The sequence below is a fragment of the Miniopterus schreibersii genome, assembly GCF_964146895.1.
Source record: "Miniopterus schreibersii genome assembly, chromosome: 3".
Classification (NCBI taxonomy): Eukaryota; Metazoa; Chordata; class Mammalia; order Chiroptera; family Miniopteridae; genus Miniopterus; species Miniopterus schreibersii.
Window position 1 is genome coordinate 63,840,805 of NC_138103.1, and position 25,916 is coordinate 63,866,720.

The window sequence follows — 25,916 nt, forward strand, 5'->3', positions numbered from 1 at the left end:
AGAGTTTGGACCCTGCAATGTGGCATTTCAACCAAGCCTGGAAATAGAGGGCGGCTCAGCGCCAGTGGGTTCAACAACCACCCACAGGTAGGAGTGAAGCAAGCAGCTCTGCAAAGACAGCAGCAGTGGGTGGTCTGGGATACAGGCAGTGCCTTCAGAAAGAAAGGCAGTTGAATAGAGCTGAGATGGTAAATTAAGTTTATGTCTGATAAAAAATCTGATTTTCACATTGGACCATACCGAAGAGGAATAGCATGCTTAATTTAGAACTTCAATATTCTTTTTAAGCTTAAAAACATTTTCTTAAGTGTGATAAAAGCAACACGTGTTCATTGTAGACATATTTGAAACTGCAGATAAGTTGGAGCAAGAAACATTACTACCAAGATAACACTTTTAAAACCTTGTATCTTTTCATACATTTTCTGTGCTTATTTACATAAAGGAGATCCTACTATAAGTACTATTTTGTAAACTATCTTTTTCACTTAATAATGTGTCTTGAAGATGTTAATAAACATGTATCTTTAATATCATTTAAAAAGAATCTTTGGCCTGGCTAGAGTGGCTCAGTTTTCTGTGTACCGAAAAGTTGCCGGCTTGATTCCCTGTCAGGGCACACGCCTGGATTACAGGCTCGATCCTGGGTTGGGGCGTGTATAGAAGGCAGCTGATGGATGTTTCTCTTTCACATTGATATTTCTCTCTCTCCACCCCCTCGCCTTCCTCTCTCTCTAAAAAATCAATTAAAAAAATATTTATATCCTAAATGTTCTATCTAGGGAATCCTATGAAATTCATACACTTAACCACTGTGTTACTTAAGATTCTCCAAGAAGCAGATACCAAGATGGGATGAGATGGGCAAGAGCTTTCTTGGAAGAACACCTGTGAGGGCAAATGGGGAGGAAGCCAGTGGGAAGCAGAGCGCTAGTACGTGGGGAAGGAGAGGAGAATGCAATGCAGTGTAAGAAAGTTTTTGATAAGCCGATGGAGAGTCCTCGAGCCAAAATCACCTGTCGGAGGAGTTTCATGTCTCGCAGAACAGGCCTGCCCGAGCCTATCAGTTACTGGGTAGGAGCAGCCCGTGGGAAGTGTGGAGGATTCATGATGCAGCAGCTGGGGCATCAGTATTATGCTCAGAGATCTGAGAGGCAATCTCATGGCTGCCACAAACACCATCTGTGCTGGAAAACAAACTTCGTACTGTTCATTCATTGATTCATGACACATCGAGGGCAAAATATGAGTACGATGTGGTGCTCACATTCTAGTAACTGGCTTCGGTTTGAGTGGATTATCATGAATAATGTTTCAGAAATTAGAAACAGAAATAGACAGATTTCCAAAATCTCTGGATCTTCAGAGTATGGCTTCATTATTTTGTTTGAAATGATATTTCAGATTCTAAGGTAAGTTCCAAGAATGGGGTTTGGGTTCTTCCTCTTTCCGTAGCACTCATTCCTGTATTCATCTTACCTAATGCAGAAAATCTGGGTGATTTTAACATAAATTAAAATCTAGAATGTGGAGCAATAACTGCATTTCTAAAAAATGTTTTTGAGAGCGAGAACACTATACATCCCAGGTTCACAATTTTCCTTACTTTCTTATTCATGTCTCCCTTGTTTTATAATATGGTTGCGTATTGGTTTCCTGTGGCTGATTTAATAACTTACCACAAACATTATGACTTAAAACAACACAAATTTATTATCTTAAAGTACTGGAGGTCAGAAGTCTGAAACGAGTCTCACTAGGCCAAAGTCAAGGTGTTGGCAGGGCTACATTACTTCTGGAGCTCTAAGGAAACATCCGTTCCCTTTCCACTTCTAGAAGTTGCCCATAGGCATGTCGCACTCTTTATCTTGAATCAGTGAGAGTGGGTAGAATTCTCACAGCACATCGTATTTCTTCTGAGACAGATCCTGCTTCTGTTGTCATATCTTTCCCTGACTTTGACTTCTGCCTTCTTCCACTTTTAAGGACCCTTCTGATTCTGTTGGGCCCACTAGGACAATCCAGGACAACTTATTATTTTCAAGTCGACAAATTAGCAACCTTTTTGCCCTCTGCAATCTTAATTCCCCTTTGTCATGTAGTCTTACGTATTTCCAGGTTTCACAGATTAGCACATGAACATCTTTGGGGAGAGGGAGATATTATTCTACCTACCACAGGTCTTATAGCCAAGGCCTCCAAAACAGTATCAATTAGAAATAGTTCTGGTATCTTAATCTTCTTCTGGACATTCATGGGAATGATTCTAAAGATTTATTATTATTAGACTATTTTTCATAGCTTTTGGAAGCTATGCATTATCATATTAAGGAAGTTATCTTTTAATCCTATGGTCCTCTTATATATTACTATGTAATAAGCCACCCAAAACTTAATGATTTAAAACAACAATTTATCATCATTGCTCTTGTGTCTGCAGGTTGACTGGCTTAGATGGGTGGTTCTTACTTGAGGCTTAACCAGGCTGGATATCCAGTATGGTTACAGTATTTCACTCACAGGTCTGGGGCTTCTGTGCTTCTCTATGGAGCCCGTCTCTACCACAGAGTAGCTTATAGCATGTATTGAGATAATCACATTTTTCTTCTTTAATCTGTTGATGTTGACAGTTTAACGTGCAGATTGTTTTCTAAGACATGCCCTTGGGGTCAAGAGCTGTGGAAGGAAGAGGAAGGAGCAGGAGTGGGGAGAAGGAGGCCATCAGGCTGTGGTGGGGGCCCCAACATCCCTGCCCTCGTGGGGGCTCTAGCCGAGTTGCTCTTGCCATGGGCCAGGCATTTATGCATTTACCCAGTCGTTTGGATATGGGTTGTCCCTGGATGAGTATGACCTTGGATGAAACTGAAGCAATTCCATAAGTGGCTGAAGGCTGTACAGTATTCCCCCCCTTATCCAGTGGGGATATATCCTAAGGCCCCTAGTGGAAGCCTGAAACTGCAAATAGTACCAAACCCTCTATATCCTGTGTTTTCTCCTATATATACATAGATTTTCACTTAAAGGAATCACTTCAAGGCTTCTCTTTGGTATCCAAATCGCCAGAACACTACTCTTGAGCTTTGGGGACATTATTAAGAAAATTAAGGGTTACTTGAACACAAGTTCTCTGATACCACAATAGCCGATCTGATAACCCAGATGGATACTAAGTGACTAAAGGATGGGGGAGTATATACAGTGTGGATACACTAGATGGAAGATGACTCACATCCAGGCAGGGCAGGACAGGACAGGACAGTGAGATGTCAGCACACTGCTCAGAATGGCATTTTGAATTATTTATTGCTGAAATTTTCCATTTAATATTTTCGGACTGCAGTTGACTATGAGTAACTGAAACTGCGGTAAGGTGGGGACTACTGTATAGCACTCTCAGCAGCTGAGATATCACCCTTCCTTGAAGGAAGATTTGGGCTCTGCCTCTCCATGTCTCTGCCACAAGGCTTGTAGTACAGTTGACCCTTGAACAACACATGTTTGAATTGCACTGTCCACTTACAGATTTTTTTCAATGAATATATGGTTGGCCTTTCCTATCCTCGGGTTTCACATCCACAGGTTAAACCAAATGTGGGAATCAACGGATGCAGAGGGCTGACTTTATGCACCGTTATCACCATTTTATTTAAAGGACTTGAGCATCTGTGGATTTTGGTATCGTGGGGGGTCCTGGAACCAATTCCCCTCAGGTACCAAGGGACAACTCTAGTTAAGTTTTTGGGGAATCAAAAATTATATATGGATTTTGACTTTGTGGAGTGTCAGCATACTTAACTCCTGTGTTGTTCAAGGGCCAGCTGTAGTAGTATTTATAATAGTAAAAAACTGGAAACAACTTAAATCTCCATCATACAGTAATCAATAAATTTATATAGTATACGATAAAAAACATACAGCAATGAAAATGAATGAACTAACGCTACATCTGCCAAGAACTAGTTACCATCTGTCAGCATGGTTAAATTTCAGATACATGATGTTAACTGAAAAAAAATCACACAGAAAAAAGGATTATATTCTATAAAATTTAAGAACATTCAAAACACAACTATATATTGTTTATGAGTCAGAGATATGTAAGAAAAGTATTAAAATAGAAGAATTATAGTCACTAAATTCATCCTAGGGATTCATCTAGGAAGGGAGGGTGGGCACTAAGATCAAGGAAAGATTCAGAGGACTACAAATATATCCATAGATTTTGTTGTTGCTTTTTTAAAGATCTGAACTAATATACACTATATAGCACAATATGATGAAATTTTGTTTTGAGTACATGAGTGTTTATTATATTACTTAATTTTTTTGTATTTAAAAATATAATAAAATTAATTTTTTTAAAGTACCATGTCATTAAAATTAATTACAGCTAACATATTAACATGATATATTTCAAAAGCAATGTTAAATGAAAACAAGAAGTTTCAGTAGGGTATATAAATTATGATGCCATTTTATTTTTTAAATAAGCAAAATGACATTCTGTATTATTTATAGAGTTATACTTATGTGGTAAAGATGTTTTAAAATACAAGGGCAGGACCCACACCAAAATCCAAATAGTTTTACCTTTGAAGAGAGATGGAAATGAGCAGGATTGGGGAAGGATAATTAAAGGATTTCCAGATATTCACATTGGCTAAATCTAGGTATTGAGTGTGAGTTTATGGGAGTTTATTACTTCCTCTGTTTCTTAGTATGTTTGAGATAATTCATATTTTTTAAGAATTTAAACATTCCATTCCCTTTGGTTATAAAGTAATCACATAAGTATATGCCATCACTTGGTTGGCATGAAAAGGAAAGGAAAATAATGTCTTCTGTTAATCTGCAATTGCCGTATTTCCTGGTATATCCTTTGCTGCTCCCATTTTTTCAAAGCACAGATTTGATGTCACTGATTAAAATCTACTCCCCCAAGGCTTATGCACCCAGTTATTTTTGTGGGTGTTAAACCACATTGCTGCAGTGGGAGAACACTGGTGTTCTCAGACACAGGAAGTGAAAAGAAGCACAATAGGTAGTTAATTCTTCTAAGTACCTACTATATTCTAATTTAAAAAAATTAAATTAGAATTTAAATTTAAATTCTAACTTTAAAAATCCAGACTTTGGTTTAATGGAGAAAATACATTAAGTTATAACTATTTATATATACCCTTTCATATTCTCTGATCTGTGTTATTTCATACATCTCTGTTTTGCATAGTTGCCATCCCCACATAGGGATTTTGTTGTGGCCTTTTTATTCAACTTACTTAACATTTCCATGTGTCCACCTAGTTCCCACACTAGTCAGTGTTCCATAGTTTTCCATCTTGATAATACACTGCAGTTTGCTTGGCCTTACTGCATTGTTGAACTTTTGAGATTTTTCCAACTTTCCAGGATTATAAATAGCATTTCTATGACCATCTTTGTACAAACTATTTTCTTTCTGTTCATTTCCTTGAGGTATCATCCTAAAGTGGAAGTAGGCCAAAAGGTATGAATAGTTTTATGATTTTAAATTCATATTCCAATATTATATCAAATTACCTTAGACTCAACAGTATTAGGTTTACACATTTACTATATTTTTACAAATTTAATAGGAATATAGTGATTATTAAAAGCTTTTTGTTTCAATTCTGCAATGTAAGCAGGACTGCATGGGGACTGCTGGCCTCTGCTCCACGTGGAGTTTCCTGGGACAGCTTGACTGGGGCTGGAGGATCCACGATGCTTGTCTGGTGCCTCCGTTGCCTCTTTTGCTCCAACAGAGAAGTTCAACTTTTTTGCATAGTGGCTCAGGAGCCTCAAGAAAGCCAAAGCCAAAGCTGACCAGGCCTACCACTGGCAGGATGCCACTACTGCTGCCTTAATTGCTCAGAGCCAGCCAGATTCAAGGAGGAAGGAAATAGACTCCACTATGGATGAAGGGGGTGGCATGTGTGAGCAGGGAGAGGAGGTTTCAAGCAGGGAAAATATGTTGGGCATGTGGTAGACAAATATCAGTTGGAATCACTGAGGGAAGAAACAAACAAATGAACAAATGAATAGAATAATAAAAAAAAACATAGGACAGAAAATATTTTTAAATATAAAGATAGTACATAGACAACAAAATATTTAAATCTTTTCTTGAGAGGGAATGTATTTAACAGTAGAGACTGACAGAACCCAATATTGCACCAAAAGAGAGGCTGAGGGAAGCAATGGATATTCTACATCAAGACAGATTGTGTCAGGCCAGACCAGAGCATATGAGGCGAGAGACAGGGTCGTTTCAGCTAGGACAGGGGAGAGGTATCCCCAGCAAGTGCCTAAGGCAGGCGGGACAGAGGTCAGGTCCAGAGAGGTCAGCTCTGGGAATGTGGAACAAGAGCAGGGACAAGAAGTGATGGAGGTTCTACAGGACAAGGCAGTAGGTTCAGATCAGCAAGGTCAGACCCCAGGACCAGAAACCCGGGGCAGGAACGTGAGAAACAAAAAAGGGGCTCGGGTCAGCGGGAGAAAAGATACTGGCCAACTGCATCAAGCGTGCTGCTTGACCTGGGTATTGTACTTGGCTGGCCTGATGCTGGGCAGCACCTGGAGCCTGGGCAAGGGCTGGGCAGTACCTGTGACCTAGAGAAATTCCCAGGGAGGGATGGCATGTGAGCCTTTAGCATCTGCAAGATGGGTAGAGGAATCTGAGTGGAGCATTGCAGTATGCACCACAATGTGGAATTGATTGAATGGTCAAGGACAAGTAAGGTACTGAGTCCAGAAATGATAGGATATACGGCTGAGTTGGTGAGGAGAGTTGAAAAGAGTGGAATTAGATGGTGAAAAGCATTTGAAAAAATTCAAGCTCCATTCTTGGTAAAATATATAAATAAAAATAAACCTCTTAATAACAGAAGTAGATGGATGCCTTCTTAACATGGCAAAATATCTATATTTCAACCCAAGAGTTAAAATGCTTAGTGGGAAGCATCAAGCCCCTTCTCATGAAAGTCAAGGACAAGACAGGGATATTCATACTCACCATGATTATTTAACATTGTTCTGGAGGTAGTAGCTAATGCAGGAAAGAAATATAAAAATAGGAAACGAAGAGTAACATTTTCATGAGAAGCATAAAGATAAAAAATTGTACCTATCTAGTTAGCAAAGATAAAAATGTTTGATATGCACTTGGTTGGTCCTAATATGGAGAAACAGGCATTCAGATACATTGATAATGGGACAGTAAATGACTACAGGCTTCTCTGAGAGACAGTTTGGCAATAGTTATTAAAATTAAACACATGTATTTAAAATTAAACAGAATTTGTCCCGGGCTAGGTAGCTTAGTTGGTTAGAGCATCATCCTGATATGCCAAGGTTGTGGGTTCAATCCCCAGTCAGCTCAGGGCGTATACAAGCATGAACCAATGAATGCATAAATAAGTGGAACAAATCAATCTCTCTCTCAAATCAATAATAAAATACAAATATATAAGTATATTAAGTTCAGCTTGGTTTATTACTGCAAAGGAAGCAACCTAAATGCCACCAATAGGCACCGATTAAATTATAGTCCAACTGTGAGATGAGTGCAATGTAACTTTTAAAATGAATGGAGCAGATTTGTTTGTAGTAATATGAAGTGGTTGTTAATATGTGTTATTGTATAAAAAGAATCAAGATCAAAACAAGTGTATGCACTGCTATTTTTGGTGTTTTAAAAAAAACACCATATATGCATAGAAAATCTGTTAAGAAAACTGATAACAATGGATACTTCTGGAAATCTGAACTGGGTATTTGGGAAAACAGAATAAGAAGGAAACTTTTGTTACATTGTTTTGTACCTTTTGAATTTTGTGCCTATTCAAATATTAATGTAGATAAATAAATGGACAAAAGAGACAGGCCCAAATCAAGCAAGTATTTAAAACAACACAACTGACAGCAAACTTTATAAACAGCAACTGTAGGAACAACAAAACAACCATCTCCTTTTCCCCAAAAAAGGGGTGGGGGAGAAATAAGGAAAATTGTGGATTAATGCTCTGTAGGAAAGTGTATCAGAGATAAATTATAGAGATTTATCCCCCTCTAGCCTATAGCTATGGGGGGAAAGGGGAGATAGGTTCCTTTGGTGTTTTGTCCCAGAAAACAGTTGTTACAACATTCTCTGGGTTCTAATCAATTTTTTTATTTTATGGCTTGTAAGGCCTTGTATCCTAATAGGTTTGGGGTAAACCCCAGGATGCACCACTCCTGAGCAGGTGAGCAGGTATACCAGGCCCCCAGTCTCTCAGTGTTTGCAGAGAGGCACTTTTGGGCTGGGGTGTGGCTGAAGCCACCTTGGGACTACACACCAGCAGAAGGACAATGACACCCCTTGTGCTCTTGTTTAATGTGACAAGCATGAAAGTGTTTTGATGGCTCAGGGATAAATGTGCCTTGGCACAAAACAGTCTGAACATAGGTGATAGCTTCCCAGAACCCGGAGACCTTGATGGGGGTGGGTGGTCACCACTCTACCAGGAAATTGAATTTGAGGGTAACATATCCGACTGAAAAAACGGGGAAATCAAACCTGTTTACTCATTGGATAATCCTTACTGTTGGCCTTCATAGGCTTTGATATAGATCCCTAACCACTAAACACTTTACCCTTTTGCTGCCCTTTTGATAATTATTATTTATATTATATTTGTGTATTATATTATTATATTATGTTATATTATATTAAACAATAATCTCAAGGAGGCCACTTTTTCATTACTGGAATGCAAGCCTTTTTGTCATAGCAAATTACACAGACATGCCTCTGTATACTCATGATATAGTTTTAATAACGTGTATTATGGGTGGTTTCTATAAGCGATTGTTCCCACTATCTTAACTTCTGCCAGAAAGAGTGGCTCAGGTTTCAGTTTCTGCCTTCTGTGGTCATTCACCAGAATTCAGATTTGCTCCATGCCACAGGTCAAGTTGTGTAGGTGACTGGCTGTACAGTTTGCAGCTAATTCAATCTGGCAGGCACATCAGGAAATTATTCTGTTCAGCATCAAATGTTACACAGGAACATAACCAGCCTTTTTCTCTGGCTGAGAGACCAAATTGATGATACCTGCTCTGAAAACTTTCCGTGTCAAGCTTATTTATGTATGCCAGGCTTGCCTATTGATAGGAAGATGAGTTCCATGCAATTCTACAGATTTGTTTGTTTCTAGTACCTCAAGCAGGTACTAGAATGGAGGCAAAGGTGTTTCTTGAGGGAAAGTTCTGACTTTGGCTCAGGTATTCTGCAGTTCACCTTCCCTCAGAGCAGAGAGTTTGGGGCAGGGTTTTCAACTTTCTTAATAGAATGTCAGCCTTGCCACCTGCTTACCTGATGTACAAGATGTACATATCTTCTATCAGTCAGCAACATAAAATCCTAACACTGTATTCTAGTTGGAGAATAATCCTGCATTGTCAGTATTTTACTTTTTTTAAAAAGCTAAGCAAAGAAAATGGCATTTAGTCAACATTGTTTAAGGGGCATATTATCCATCTAGTTTTTGGTGACTTTTAAAGACTGTCCTTGTATCTTATTAGACTGTTGTAAAGCTATATATTTATGCAACATTAACTAAGTCTTCTCCAGATCCCCATTACTGAGTTTATCTTTTAGAGCAGGGGTGGGGAAAGTCCAGCCCAGCCCTCAAAATCATCTGGCCTGGCCCTGCCAAGGCAACTGTAGATGGGACTCAAAATTCAATAAATCTAGGAGCTTTTTTCATAGCTAATTTTTAAGTAGATAATTTTGTATGGCCTGCCAATGATGTTATAAATATCCAAATGGCCCTTGGCAGAAAAAGTTTCCTCGCCTCTGTTTTAAAGAGTGCGAGGACCAAATTTGCTATAAAACTATTGTCTCCTACATAAGACATCACATGATGGGTTTACTTTATTTTAGGGGTTAGTACTAGGGGGAAAAAGCCCCTCTGAAAAACTAGTTTTCTTATTTCCCATTCTAAGAGCAACACACTGTATTAGTCTTCTTTTTCTAGTGGCAGAAACAATAGTCCTACACAGTTACCATGTTAGCCTTTGGGGCTAGAATATATGCTTCCTCCTCCTTTTTATGACTTTGGTATTATATTTCTATCCCAATAAATGTGTTTATATGTGTCTCTTATTGGAAGTCACTGTATGGCCTACATTTATTTTTTGAAAAAGTAGGCCTATGAATTTTTATTACCATAAAATACTTTCACGTAAAACATTATGTTTATTTTTAAAAATAAAACAACTACAAAAACAACAACAGCTGACTCTACCCAGGCAAGGAACAAGATTTTAAAAACAAGTCTGATAAAGAAAAAGTACTCAAGATTTATTCTGTTTTGTTTCATTCATTAATTCTAGAATTCATTCCGAGCAGTTAAATATTAGTTAAATTCATTTTTTCCTAAGTGCATTAGTATGCTCCATGTTGGAGGCTAGCATCTACACCCTTTAGGGAGGAAAGGACAGGAGTCAGGGAAAGGACGGAAATGGGGAGGGCAGTGGGTGTTCTGCACCCATTAAAATGTACGCATACCAGTTTAACCTGCCTTGGTGGGTCAGTTCTGACTCTTCCTGGCCTGGTTCAGCAATGATGTAGACTCTGTGAGGGCAAGGAATTTTACCAGGCATGAATGAGCTCAGGTTTTCTATTAAATATTTGGCGATGATCAAAGTGTCCCAGGGCCTGAGCTCCTTCCCTTGTCCCCACGCTTCTCTTACCAGGAGATGGTAGACCTATCTCTGGTGACTCTAGGGAGCTGCTTCCCCAAGAGCCTTTGCTTCAATGGGGTGTAGGTCTTGGAAAAGAAATTCACATCCTTTCTCCACCCAAACTCCATGTCTGTAAATATAAAGTTGGCTGTGTTTTAAAATATTATGCTCCTTAGAATATCCATAAATCTCCAGCATTCATTTCTCCTAATTTGTCATAGCTGTATACAAGACAATGTAATATGAACATTTTCTTGGGTCCTTTGAAGGTTTGTGATAAAATCAGTGTTTCACACATTTTAGAAGAATCATAACATTGGGAGATTACTCTAATCCACTGGTTCTCAAACTTTAGTGTGTATCAGAATCATCTGGAGGGCTTGTTGAAATTCAGGTTGCTGGGCCTCACTTTCTGAGGTGGGCCTTAAGAATTTGCATTTCTAGCAAATTCCCAAGTGATGCTGATGCTGCTAGTGCAGGATCCCACTTTGAGAACCATGGCTCTAAACCTGCTGTCTTTACCCAATCTTTGCCTGTTATGACCTTTGGTGCCCACTGTTCTAAACGCTGTTGGCAAATGTGCAGAGTGGCCTTGGGAGTGGGAGACTGACTAATCTAGTGACTATGACCTGCATTATTTGCAGCTGGTGGCTGATTGCAAAATGAAGCAATTAAAGATTAAGACATAAATCACAGGAAATTAATATGAAGCACCACTGAATATAAAACCCATATAACTGCTAGCATTCCTCTGTTTTGGTCACACATGTGCATCCTGTTCTGCTGTTCTCCCCGATGTGGATGAGACCACACCCAGAAAAAATAGAACATGGCCTGTTTCTGCCATGAGGCAGACAAGAGAATGGTAGTAAATTCAATAAAATAAGATTTTGGTGCTGATAATAAAGAAAAATGCCATTATATCAATTTTTATTTTGTAAATATCCATACTCAGTCTGTAACTGTAGCAGAGTGGAAGTCTGAATTTCTGTTGCCTCCAAAGAGTAGCTTCTTTATGCCAAAATATTTTCTCTCTGAATGTTTTCTATGAGTCAGAACTTCACATGGCTATTTCATATGGAGTCATTATTGATTTTGATGATAATTCTTAGAATAAAAACTTGAAGCATACTATAAGATAAATATGAATTTGAAATATAGGCTGATGAGGTAGAAATAAGCTGAAATTTCATAATGCTGATTAATAATTCATTTAACTTCTTAAAAATTTATGTATTTGGATTTCTTCTTATATACCCTCATTTTAAAATTTTAAGTTAATTAGCACCAAGTAAAATGAATTGATGTGAAGTGTAGAAAATCTGGTTGGATTGATTGGACAAAAATTAATTTGAAGGCTTTCTTCCTATATGTCCCTTCTATGAGGTCACGAAGTCACTTTTCATATCACAGACTTCCCCAAATGGCTACTTATTCCTGATTTTGCCTTTGACTAATCAGAACAAGATGACAGTTTCTTTTTTATTCATCCTACTAAACTTTGAGTGTTATTTGTCTGAATCTGTTCCATCTGCTATTCATAATGATTGCATTTATGCATATGATTTAGGATGGAATTGATTTGAATAAAATTTATTTACATTTAAATTACTACTCAGGAAGATGGAATGTAAGCAGTTTGACTGGAGCTTCCTAGCTCTTACTTGATTTAATCACAATATGGTTCTCAACTTATAAATATAGTTTCACTTTTAGAAGGACAATGCTATACATTTCAAGTGGTGATTGATTTTGATAATTTTTCAAATTATTTTTGTTGTCTGATCAGGAAGATGAAGCATTTGAAACAAATAGATGTGAATTTATTGAGAGGGCTAAATACCTCTTAAGTCAATAAGTTTATCTTGTTTTGTCTGGCATATTTTATATGTTCACATATCAACCAAAGCATAAAAAACAATGTACATGTACATAAATGTATATTTCATTAAAACACATATGCTGAAATTTTTCTAAAGACACACGAAAGTGTTGAAATTAACATAACTTAGAGAATAAGTCTTGCACCTCCACCCCCTGACTCCCTGGGGAATGGGGATAGCACAAGGAGTCATGCAAACTCATGTTTGCCATCGTTACGTTGCAAAAATTAACATAGGGGATGAGAGACTTCTTGTTGCAGAATCTAACCTTGCTTAAAGAAGAAGAAAAAAAAAAGGTTTCAGTTTCAGAGTTTGGGCCTGGTATGTATGCTGGACAATGAGCTAGGTGAGTTAAGCTTGGAACTAGCTCAACACAGAGATGCTAGTCCCACAGGTAAATAGTAATGTGCCATGCCTTCTCCACTGTGGATCTGGGTCTCTGTGCTGACCATTTATACATAGAAAGATCTTTTGTTCTCTTAATATACCTTACCATAAGTATGCTGCCTTTGAGAATTAGTTTTTTCGTTAGAAGGTATCCCGTGTGTGTGTTTCATTGAATACTCGCCTCCAGAATGCTCTAGAAGAATGAAGGACACATCTGGTTACACAGAGAGAAAGACTGGAGAGGCCCAGATCCCGGAACACAGCTCATTCTGGGCTATCCTGGACTACCTCAGACATATAATTGCTACATATTGATTGGACTTGAGAGAGATTTTTGTTTTATCAGCAAGATATTTATAAATCATCTCTTGAGTGGATTAACTTTGCACAACTAATGTTACCTACAACAATAGCTAACATTAAGAGCTTGACAGGTATTAACTCACAACAGGTCCTCACAATGACCCTTTAAGGCTTATTATCTTAATTTTTCAGAGGAAGAAGCTGAGGCACAGAAATGCTAAGTAACTTTCTTTAGGCCCCTCAGTGGTAAGTGGGAGAGCTGGGACTAGGCCCTTCTCAGTCTGATTCAAGAGCCTGCACTCTGTGGTGTATGTATGAGAGACAGGGAGAGGGAGACTTTGAAAAAAGAAAAAGCACAGCAGAGTTGGGGCAAGTTCTGTTCAGGGTGGTAGTTGGTACTTTTCGGTTCTTTAAAAAAGTAGGCAAACTGTCTTAGGAAGGGCAATGGGCCCTGTCTGGGCCCTGCTGATGAAGATGTTCAGTCAGAGTATGTTTTGGGGGCCACATCTCAGGAAAGCCAAAATTTCCCAGAGAAGAGCAGCAGAACTGGTAAGGACATGGAACAGGTTCTACAAGAAGCAAGAAGATTCCCAAGACATTTCCCTCTGCAGTGCCCAGCTCCCAACCCCATCAGAGTCAGCAAAAGGTAGAAGTATTCCTTTAACCAGCTATGTGGATGCGGGCAAACCTCTGAACATTACTGGCCTTGGTTTCCTCATTTTACGAGCTGGATTCTGGGTTTCCAGGGAACAATTTATACACTAAGGCAGCATAGGGTGGCAGTTAGGAGCATGACTATGAGCCAGACCACCTGAGTTTGTAACTCAGTTCTTATTTAACTTCTCAGTGCCTACATTCCTCCTCTATAATACAGGGTAATTTTTCCTATTTCATAGGGTTGTTGGGGGAAACAGAGGGTTATTACATATACGTTCTTTGTTTTTTATTTTTTTCCCGAACAGCCAAAGGAAGCTCTACAACTTGGTGGGTATTAACGGACTGCTGCATTGATAGATTGATCACATTTTTTTTAGTGTTCTTTTAAATTTTTTAAATTTATTTTTATTGATTTTAGAGAGAGAGGAAGGGGGAGAAAGGGAGAGAGAAAGAAACATTGATTTGTTATTCCACTTATTTATGCATTCATTATATGTTGATTCTTTTTTTTATATATATCTTTATTGACTTCAGAGAGAGGAAGGGAGAGGGAGGGAGAGAGATAGAAACATCAATGATGAGAAAGTTGTTGATTGGCTGCCTCCTGCACGCCCCCGACTGGGGATCGAGCCCGAAACCCGGGCATGTGCCCTGACTGGAACTTGGACCTCGATCTCCTGGATCCTAGGTCGGTGCTCAACAGCTGAGCCATGCCTGGCCAGGCTGTATGTTGATTCTTGTGTGTGCCCTGACCAGGAATCGAACTTACAACCTTGGCAGATGGGGACAATGCCCTAACCAACTGACCTACCTGGCCAGGGCATATATATGTTCTTTAGAACAGTGCTTGGCACATAGTAACCTCTCAATAAATGCTAGTTATTAGCACTATGGGTATCTAGTACAGTTTCATCATTCAACTTTATTCAACTGAGAATATTTAGACATGTCATCCTCTTGGATCCTTTTTTCTTGGCCTTTCTGAACTTAAGAAATTCAAGAAATTAGAATTCTTTTTGTAACTACATTCTGACTCCACTCCTACCCAAGTAGGGATCCCCTAACTCTAAGCTACTATCTAGGCAGAGATTCAAGTAGGTATAGTCAAGAGTTGGAACAAGAGCAAGAGAAAGAGGGACTTTAAGGCCAGAAGAAGGGCTGAGTAAATTAGTACATATTGTGTATAAATCAATAACCACTTACATACTAATATGTGTGAAACTTGTTTCCCTTATGCAAAGTCAACAACTGATGATGAGCTTAGGCAGCTGGAGGTGTTACTCTTATCAGGCGGGTCCCACCCTCTTCTCTGCCACCACCTGTTTCACTCCTACCTTCCCACATTCTGCTACTCTCCGTTTCCTGTCAACACCAACCATCACCACTACGTTCATATCATGTCAAGGGAGGTGTCCAGATGCTCCTCAGAAAGTGCTTATCTCTGCTGAATCTCAAGAGAGGAGCTTCTGTGAATGTCAGAGGGATGGAGGAGGGCAGGTGGGTGGAGGGGGAGAGATTAACCAAAGAATTTATACGCATATATGCACAAACCAAGGACATGGACAATGGTGGGGACAGGGACTGGGGAGGGGGCTGGGGCTGGGTGGAATGGGTCATTGGGGAGAAAATGGGACATCTGTAATATTTTAAACAATAAATTAAATAAATAAATAAATAAATAAATAAATAAATAAATAAATAAATGGAGTTTCCTGAGTCCAAGGCATTGCTAGAGCTAGATTCATCCTCTTGAAAAGGGTAAAGGAAGTGAGATCATTTTTAAGTTGAGATTATATCCAAATTCAATGTTTTAAAGTCCTCTATAAAACAACAAAAGTCCTATGGGGTTTTCCTTAAGGTATAGTCAAGTTGAAACATCATTATAGACCAAGACATATAATTTAAATTATGACATAATCCTTAATTTAAAATATATACTCCTTAATTTAGAATTTATTTTTTTTAAAGCTTTAAATTTCAGGAATGAAAGGGACTTTTGAGACCATTAAGTTCCGTGTCAACATTTTTTAGATGAGGGAACTGAGAGGTGGTGAGGTGAAGACACTTGTCCTTGTTCACAGAGCTAATTAGCAGCCTGGACAAGAACAGAATTTTCAGTAAAAAATTATTTTCCTTATATCACAGAGAACTTCTCCTCCAAAATAATAATTATTACATTGTAAAGAGTTCCAGAATGTGAGGACAAGTGAAACCAGTGGCCTCAACAGCTCATGCAGAATGGTGGTTAAGGATACAGGGCCTGGGCCTGACTGGCAGGATAGGAACCCTGTTGTCCCCCATTACTAGCCATGTGATCTTCAGCAGGTTATTCCACCTCTCTGTAAAGCCACAATTAACCGGATTGAAAAGGTTTTAATCTGTAGAGTGTTCTGCTCTATATTAGAGACAGAATCAGTATTAGATGCATGTAAATCAGGAAACATTTATGTGTTTACATGCTCAATAATTGTTATTTCTCAAAGGCACACTGTATTTACTTCAATAATAGGTTCTATTTTGCTAAACTGAGAATATTTAGGAATGCCTACATCCTGGTTCCTATTCTAGGTCTTTCCCTGTTTAAGAATCTTGAGAAATTAGAATTCTCTCCCTAATTCCATCCTGTCCCCACCTCAGCCCAAGCAGACACTCCCCAACTCTATAATCCTGAGGACAAAAACCTGGGCAGAGCTTCATCTTAGCCATATCTCCAGTCCAGACCAGTGCCTGAAAAAGAAATGGTTGGGGGACTGGGTGAAAAAGGTGAAGTGATTAAGCAAAACAAACACCCAGTGACAACAGAACAGACACAGTCAACTGGATGGTGACTGCCAGAGGGAAAGGGGGGTTAGGGGAAGTGGAAGAAGGCAAAGGGGGGACAATTGGTGGCAGAAAGAGACTTGACCTCGGGTGGTGAGTGCATGCTGCGGTGTGCAGATGATGTGTTATAGAGCTGTACACTTGAAGCCTGTATGGTTTTATTACCAATGTCACCCTAATAAATTCAATAAAAAATTGAAAAAAACATATGAACAAACAAGACAGAGAAACAAAACCTCATAGACACAGACAACAGTAGGGTGGTTACCAGAGGGAAGGGGGTGGGAGGTTAGTAAAGGGTAAAGGGGGTCGAGTATATGGTGAGGAAGGAGACTTGACTTTGGTTGGTAAACACACAATGCAATATGCAGATGATGTATTATAGAATTGTACATTTGAAACCCATGTAATTTTATTAACCAATGTCACCCCAATAAATTTAACTTAAAAAATTAGAACAAAAATAATTTAAAAAGAAATGTTTGTGGAAGATGATTTCGGTGGTATCTCCAGAATTTAATATAGAATTGGTTTAGGGGTGATCATCTGGTTGGGATTGGAGATTAGGGAGCTTGAATTGAAATTGTATTTGCTGTAGGAAATTATGATGATTAAAGGAGTGTGGCTAATGTCCCCTCATGACAGCCCTTGAAATCACCAATGAATGAATATGTGAATGAATGAGTAAAGGAAGGAATGAATGGATGAATGAATGAATATAGTAGAGCTAGAGCTGTTTCAGTGGACACCATCACTAAGATACAACCCCCAAGCAATACCAAGGGTGGAGGTAGGGTCTCAAAATGGGACCTGAGATGGACTAATCTGATATAAATTGGGTATTAATGTATCATCTTTACCTGTTGACACCCCTAGGCTGAAGAAGTCTGTATTATAATAGTTATACAAAAGATGAAATCAATGCCATTGCAGGAAGACAAGCAACTTGAACATGGCTTTTGACCTAAGACTTGTGCCCTAAAATTTGAAAACATAGTTCTAGAGTGTGTGTACTTACTATCCATATCTCATCACTTTTTCAGTTTTCCTCACAGTGGTATGAGATTAATGAGATAACCAATTTGTATCTTGACATGAAAGAAACTCCTAAGTATAAGCTATTATTGTCATATTTATAATTCAGAATGATCTGGATGAAGTAGTGTATTTACATACCTAAATAATAATGGAGTGTTTGTGCTGAGATTTTATTTGATTGATTTGTTGAATTTTAAATTAATTAGATTGTGAGTTTTTAATTCACATGGGACCAAGAATTACATGTCTTCTCTTTGTTGACAAGCCTTGTCTTCTCCATGTAGTCCCAGTCTCTACTTTTTTGCTTTTCTTTTTCTGTCTGGAACTTGTCTGACTGGTCTCTGCTTCTGAAGACATCAGGTTATCCGAACGTCTTGGCATTTCTTGCTTGATGACAGCATAAATGACTAATTACATGTGAGGCATGATCTTGTTAGATAACTTCACATATTCCAGGGAGTCACTAGGACACATTGGTCATTGAAGCATTGTCTTTCTTTAACAGTGACTACAATATTTATTAAAATAACAAATGTTTTATTCCCTTCTCTTTCTAGAGCTTTTGGTTTTCCTCAGTCTTCATAGCTAGGCTTCTTTTAATAGTTTGAAAATAATTTTTGCCTTGTTATTGGGGCCTTTTTGGCAAGCACTGCCTTTTCACTGGAGCTGAAACACGGTTTGATTTGTTTCTATTGTTTCTGAATTTGTTTACCAGTGTAATAGTATCAAAACTGTTCCTGGAACAGAGATTCATCCCTCAGCTTTTGTTTCTGATGCTAGGGTGATTAGCTCTGGAGAAATAAGTTTTTTTAAAACTTGTATGCGGGCATAACAGCAGTGGTAGTTAGCATTCCTTACCTTCCTGCTTCTGCCCACGTTTGTTTACATGCTCACTCTTCTGTAACAGCTCGAAATTAATCACTGTGCCTTCAGTCTGGAGAAAATTGAGAGGCCTCCTTTCTGAGCCTTTACAAGTGAACTTCTTCCTACAAATGGACCATAAGAACCACTTGCTGACACAAATTCCCTTCTCTAAGAAAAGGAAGTCACTGTTCTTAACATGGCACTTCTTGGCTTCTGTTAGCCAGGAAATATCCCCATTTTAAAATCTTGGGATATTTAATAAAAATGAATTTCAGCAATGTTATTTTTATTCCATATGTCTCTTCTTTCTTTTTAAATCCAATGCTTAATCCTTTGTGATCCACTGGGAGTTTCTAGTCCCTTAGTAAAAATATTCCCACAGTTTGGTATGCTGGGACCTTGGACTAACAGGACCTCAAGTGTCACTTGTCCTGTTAGAACTTAGGTTCCATTGATGACAGATTTTGTAACAAATAGCACAAAAGTGAGTTACTGTTTTGTTGTTTTCACCAAAAGGTGACATTTCTTTTCTCTTTAAGGGCACCTAATTTTAAGTTGCTAAGGAACCACATTTTAATTCATAAAGGTTCCATTAATTTGGCTTTTTCCCTACTATTTCTACATTTTATTTATTTAATTGGTGTGGGCGGTTTTTGCAACAAAATTACGGCTTCATCTGTCTGCTGTCCTCTACTTCTCAGTCCCCCTCTGGTTTTGAAGAAAACCTGGAGAAGGATGGGACAGAAATCCACGCAGAGGCGGAAGGGAAGGAAGGGGGGGGCTGGGGGCGGCAGCCGCGCGGGCGAGCAGGCCCGTCCCAGCACCTGTGCCCCTCCCCCCCCCCCCCCAGGCCAGGCCGGCGCCCAGCTCCCGGCCGCTGCTCGGGCCTCCAGGCCGGCCTGAGCGCCTCGGGAGGCTGTTCTCTACCCTCCCCGCTGGCGCGGGGCGAGGCCGCGCCGTGGAGATCGGACCGCCGCCTCGCGGAGGCCCGACGATGGGCTCTGTCGGAGCGCGGAGGCGCCGGGGAAGTCGCCCTCTCCCAGGACCTCCCGTGAAAGCCGCTCTGCGGGGAAAACAAACTGCGGGGCCGTCATTTTCAGCTGTGCGGCTGCGGCGTGGCTGTAAACAGCGCCGTTTCCGACCCGCGGGGCTCGGCTTCCACTCCTGCGTAATGCACGCGCCGGGACCGTCGTGTTGTGGTGGCAGGTCCACGGAAACCTGGCCTGGAGGGCTGTGGTGGTCTCTGATGTTATGAGGCAAGCAGAGTCTAAGATCTGTATGTGTGTACGTATAGATCTATACATTCACAACCTCGTATCTTTATTGCTGAAACAATATGGCAACATTAAAGGCCAGTTTTAGTCAGTATTATATATTTTAGCTATACCCAAAACACATTAGTTCTCAACTGTGGGTGCGCGTTAGAATCAACTGGGAGCTTTTCAGATGACTGATGCCCAGGTCTTGCTTTAAACCAATTGAATCAAATCTAGAGTGGTGGGGCCCAGACATCTGTATTTTTAATAAAGTGCTCAGATGGATTGAGAACTACTGGTAGAAGATACTATCGTTAAATAACCAGTTTACCCTAACCCGCTTAGGAAGTACTCTTTCCTGGTGAACCTCTCCCTGGACAAATTTCCCTGCATTGCCCCAGAAGTAATCAGTAGTCTATTTTGGTGTTTATTGTTCCCATCCAGATATTTAAACTTCTACCACATGTGTACAGTATGTGTGTCTGTAACAATATATGATATAGCACTTATAAGTTTTAACAACTTTGTATAAATGAAATTAGGTCTTATCTATCTTACTGAAAATCTTCATGCTCAAGATTTATTCACACCCCTTTTAAAAACACTCCTTAGGGCATTTTGCTAACGACCACTCAAGAAAGGGCAAAGTAAAAACACTGCTTTTGGGTGAAGTGGCAGCATGTTGTGTTGTTTTGCTTCAATCAGTGGTGTGACAAAGTGTTAAAAAAGAAAGAAAAATTTTAAAAGATTAATTCATATTGATACATGTAGTTTTGCTCATTTTCACTACTGTATAGTATCGTATTGTATAAATATTTAAAAAATATTTTTGAAGTGAGCCAGTGATGGAAACAGAACTATTTCCATTTTGGGATATTTTTCCCCAGTTTTGTCTTTAAGCATACATATGTTAATAGTGATAATTTCATTATAACTCAACTTCAGGTTCCTTTTAAAATTTATCATAAACTTTCCATGTTTCATATATCATAATGATTATTTAATTAACTACATAATTTCCCTTCATGTTTACTTATCATAATTTACTTAACTATACTTATAATATATTTTGGAGAATGGAGGTGGTGATGCTGTAAGGAAGATTTTGGGGGTATGTACTGACTTATTTTCAGTTATTTCTCTAGAATAACTTTCCATGAGTAGGATCATTGAATCAAAGGCTTTAAACAAGTTTATGATTCTTGATAAATTTTGTAATCTAGTTTCTCAAACATACATTTACCATTTCTAGTTTAACACTGGATGATTTTGTTTCATTAGAGAATGTAATATTAGGAATGCTTCTTTTGGAGAAGCCATACTCTTGGTTCCAAACTCTTAGAACAAATCAAACACTGAAAAAAGTTCCCAGAATAGAATAAATTTAAATAGACTAATAAAGCTAAATGGGATAGCAAATACATGAGAAATAGCAAATACATCACATAATAAATCTATTCCAGATGTGACTTAACAATGATAATCGAAAATCCCAAACTTATGTTGCCTAAATTCTTTACTAAACCTCAGCCTTCTTATCTGTAAAATGGGATAATAAGAGAAATAATAACAATGAGTAGCATAACAACATTTTTACAGTCTTTATCTGTACTAGGCACTGTTCTAAACACTTTACGTATATTAGCATTTAACTTTCATAACAACCCTATTGTGTAGACATTATTATTATTATTCCTATTTTATAGTTGAGGAACTGAAGCACAGAGAGGCTACATGACTTTTCTAATGTCATGTAGCTAGTAAATGACAGAGCCAGAATTTCTAACTCAGACAGTCTGTCTCCAGAGTTTACACTTATAATTACTAAATAAATAAGATGGTTCATATAAATACCTAGTCCAATGCCTGGCATATAGTAAGTACTCAATAAGTGCTTGCTATTATTATTATAATGTATTTTTTATAAACCAATTGAACTAGTACAGAGACTGGCAGAATTATTTTAAAGCTCTAGAAAACAGTCATGATTCTAAGTTTCAGCAAGGCAAATTTTGACTCAACAATAGTTTACTCTTGGGCACTGGACAGGAACAAGGAGAGGCTGAATGGCCACTTGTCAAGAACACTGAAGAATAAATTTCTGCATCAGGTGGGCGGCTGAACTAGATGACCTCTAAGGCTCTTTCCAACTATAGGATTCTATGTTCTAGGTCAGAATCTTATGGGTTTGTTTGTTTTTCTACACAGTAAAGCTTCATTTGTTTTAACATTAGTTTCAGTTTATGTACCTTGTTGATATTTTCATTGTAATTGTCTGAATCATTCGCCAAGGAGAGCGTGGCTTTGTGGCTTTGTTGCTTTGTTGTTTGTGTAAGCCTTTGGCAGTCTACTGTGTTGTAATGTTTGATGTGTTACAACACTTGAACATATAATGATGGGTGCTGGGGAAACCAACTTATAAACCTGTAAGTTACTATGTTGTGGTGGTCAGCCCCCCCATCAGGCATCTACAGGGTTACTGTCACTTGGCTAAATCTCCTTTGGAATCTGTCATCTTTAGCTATCAAGAGAACATTTAGGCCTATGAAATCATCATATGTGGCTTTAAATGTTTACATTGAAAAATTATGGGACTATGCTTGTGGTGGAAGTGAGTCAATGTCACAAAACAATTTGCAAATCACTCAGGGGTGTTCCAATGAGTTTCCTGCTGGAAAGGGAATTGTTCCTTGGGGGAAGCTCAAGTCATGGGGAAGCCACGTCTGACCTCATGATTTGTCTTCCCTTTGGATTTCAGCCTGGGCAATTATTTTGTCTTTACCATTATATCTCAAACAATTCTTCAGGATAATGCACAATTTTGTATGTCAGCTTTATGTCATTTCTCCCAAAAGGGTGATTTAAAGGGAATAGTTAATTCCATTACAAAGATGTTGATGATGGAATTCATAGCAAATACCCTGGACTGGCTCAGAGTAGCTAGAAAACAATGTCTTCTTAGTTGTATGTTTTTGTATTTAATTTAATGTTTTACAGTGTGCTGAATGTAGTTACTATGGAGATAGCTGAAAATAGAGTTTTGGGTGTCATATTGTCAACAAATTTACTATATAAAAATAGGATATGGAATCAGAAGGAAGGAAGACAATTTTCGAAACAATATTATGAGAGTTAATCTATAACATAGAGGGGAATAAGAAAACCAGAGAGCAGATAGGACTTTAGACATTAGATTCTCCAAAATCTTAAGGTAAGCAGTTTGAAATGTTCCTTTTTGAAGCATCACTGAAACACACAATTTGCCTTATAAAAAAAAAACAACCTATTTAGTGGGATTTGACTACTTCCAACATTGAATTATTTCCAATAACTCTCCTAAAATAAAAAGTTGTTACAGGTTGACTTCTATTTATAATGGTACTTTCATGCAGATAGCTTGATTTATATTATGTATTTATATTTATATTATGTATTTATATTATGCATATGGGTGTTTATACTCTGTGTTTAACTTAGAAACACTGTAACTCAAATTTTAAAAATGCCATTTTATTTTGAGTAAGCTAAAGTTTGCTTTGTAATCTGATCAACTAATAAACAATTATGAGCACACATCTGGGGCATCTTGCTTTTGGGAACTTCAGAGAGGGTGGCAAGCTGTCTGGCAGAAATTACAAGCATCATTATCCTTATGTTATTCATAATGAATTCAATAGGATGAGGGTGGTGTCTCCAGTCACCCATGAACTTGAACTTGTATTAGAACCCTTAAGACTGGAATGACAGTAGTGGGCAATCAGAGTTACTGCTTTTCTGGAATGTAAGTAGCATTTCTAAAAGAAACATGTTATTTACGTACATAAAGTAAATATTGAAAGATTAGCTTAAGCTAAAAATACCCAAGGTAATGCTGCAGGTCTGGATAGTAAAAGAATGAGCTCATATTGTGGACTTTTCCAGACAGAAAATCTTTTTATCATGTCTACTTAAGATGGAAGTCAATTTTTATTCAAATAAAACAGAAGAGTTCTTTGATCCAGCCCCAGAGGAGATTGAGCTGAAGGAGCTGAACATAGGATCTACTGGGCTGGTGGGAGGTTGAGTCTAAAGTGAGCGGGTCTGATTGGGCTAGTGTTGCCCTGAGGAAACAGTCTCCTGAGGGGAGATTCTCTGGGGGAACGAATCTCTGCTTGTGCGACCTGCCTGCTCTGCTCTGGGCCCCTTCCCTTTTCTCCAGCAAAGGCAGCTCCCTGGTCTCTGGTGCAACCACGGCTGAAGAACAACAGCTGGTTGAATTGTTTGTAAAGACTAACAGTGATGGGCCAACACTGGGACTGCCCCTTCTCCCAGAGACTGTTTATGGTGCTCTGGCTCAAGGGAGTCACCTTCAGTGTCACCACCATTGACACCAAGAGGCTAACCAAGATGGTACAGAAGCTGTCCCCAGGAGAGCAGTCCCATTTCAGTTGTATGGCACCAAAGGGCACACAGACACCAAAAGATTGAGGAATTTCTGAAAGCAGTGCCGTGCCCTCCCAAGTACCCCAAGTTGGGAGCTCTGAACCCTGAATCCAACACAGCTGGCCTGGACATATTTGCCAAATTTTCTGCCTACATCAAGAATTCAAACCCAACCCTCAATGATAATCTGGAGAAGGGGTTCCTGAATGCCCTGAAGTTTTAGACAATTACTGACATCCCCCTTCCCAGAAGAAGTGGATGAGACCAGTGCTGAGGATGAGGGCATCTCTCAGAGGAAGTTTCTAGATGGCAGTGAGCTCACTCTGGCTGACTGAAGCCTGTTTCCAAGGCTCCACACAGTACAGGTGGTATGTAAGAAGTACTGGGGATTTTCCATCTCTGAGGTGTTCCAGGGGGGTGCATTGGTACTTGTGCAATGCCTATGCACAAGAGAGTTCACCTCCACTTGTCCAGGTTATGAGGAGATCCAGCTGGTCTATGAGCAAGTGACCAAGGCCCTCAAATAAGCTCCTCCTGGGTGGGGCTATCTCACACCCCTCCATTTTCTCCACAAAGGTCCCCAGGTGGTTTCCACTTGGCTACCCAAAGAACACACTTCAAAATGTGCAATGGGAAGTGAATTTTGGAGCACTTGTGCAGGATTGCCTGGGGCTGAGGTGAAGGAATGGGAGATCTCAGTGAGATTTTTATTGTGGGGTGGTATGAGATGGGCAGGACAATGTATTTCAGTAATAAAATGCAGAATGAAAAAACGAAGAAGAAAATTTAAAACATACTTCAGCAGGGAGTTGACAAAAAAATTTTGTCCAAAAAATGACAAATGTATATTATAGCCAAGTACAAATCTCAATTTATAATATTACTTTTTTTTTGTTATTTATCTTTATTAAGAGATTACAGGTGTCCCATTTCCCCCCCCAATTGACCCACTCCACTTCGCTCCCACCCCTTCCCCAGGCCTTCACCCCGTTATTAACTGTGTCCATGGGTTATACATATATGCATATAACTTCTTTGGTTAATCTCTTCCCACCCTCCACCCCCCTTCCCTCTTTCCTCTGAAATATGATCATCTGTTGCATGTGTCAATGTCTCTGGATCTATTTAGTTCATCAGATTCTTTTGTTCATTAGCTTCTTCTTAAAGAGGACTCTTCAACATTTCCTGTAGTGCTGGTCTGGTGGTGGTGAAATCCTTTAGCTTTTTCTTATCTGTGAAGCTCTTTATTTGACCTTCAATTCTAAATGATAGCTTTGCTGGCTAGAGCAATCTTGGTTGTAGTTCCATGTTTTTCATCACTTTAAATATTTCTTGCCACTCCCTTCTGGCCTGCAAAGTTTCTGTTGAGAAATCAGCTGACAGTTGTATGGGTGATCCCTTGTAGGTAACTAATTGCTTTTCTCTTGCTGCTTTTAAGATTCTCTCTTTGTCTTTAACCTTTGGCATTTTAATTATGATGTGTCTTGCTGTGGGCCTCTTTGGATTCCTCTTGTTTGAGACCCTCTGTGCTTCCTGGACT

The 25,916-nt window shown here is 39.0% G+C and overlaps 1 pseudogene across 1 annotated transcript; it reads left to right on the forward strand.

Annotated features, from left to right (window-relative positions):
• Positions 1–960: 960 nt before the first annotated feature.
• Positions 961–24,903, forward strand: LOC308554922 (chloride intracellular channel protein 1 pseudogene; annotated as a pseudogene). The gene is made up of 2 exons: positions 961–1,154; positions 24,153–24,903. The product of its transcript is annotated as a chloride intracellular channel protein 1 pseudogene (transcript).
• Positions 24,904–25,916: the final 1,013 nt, after the last annotated feature.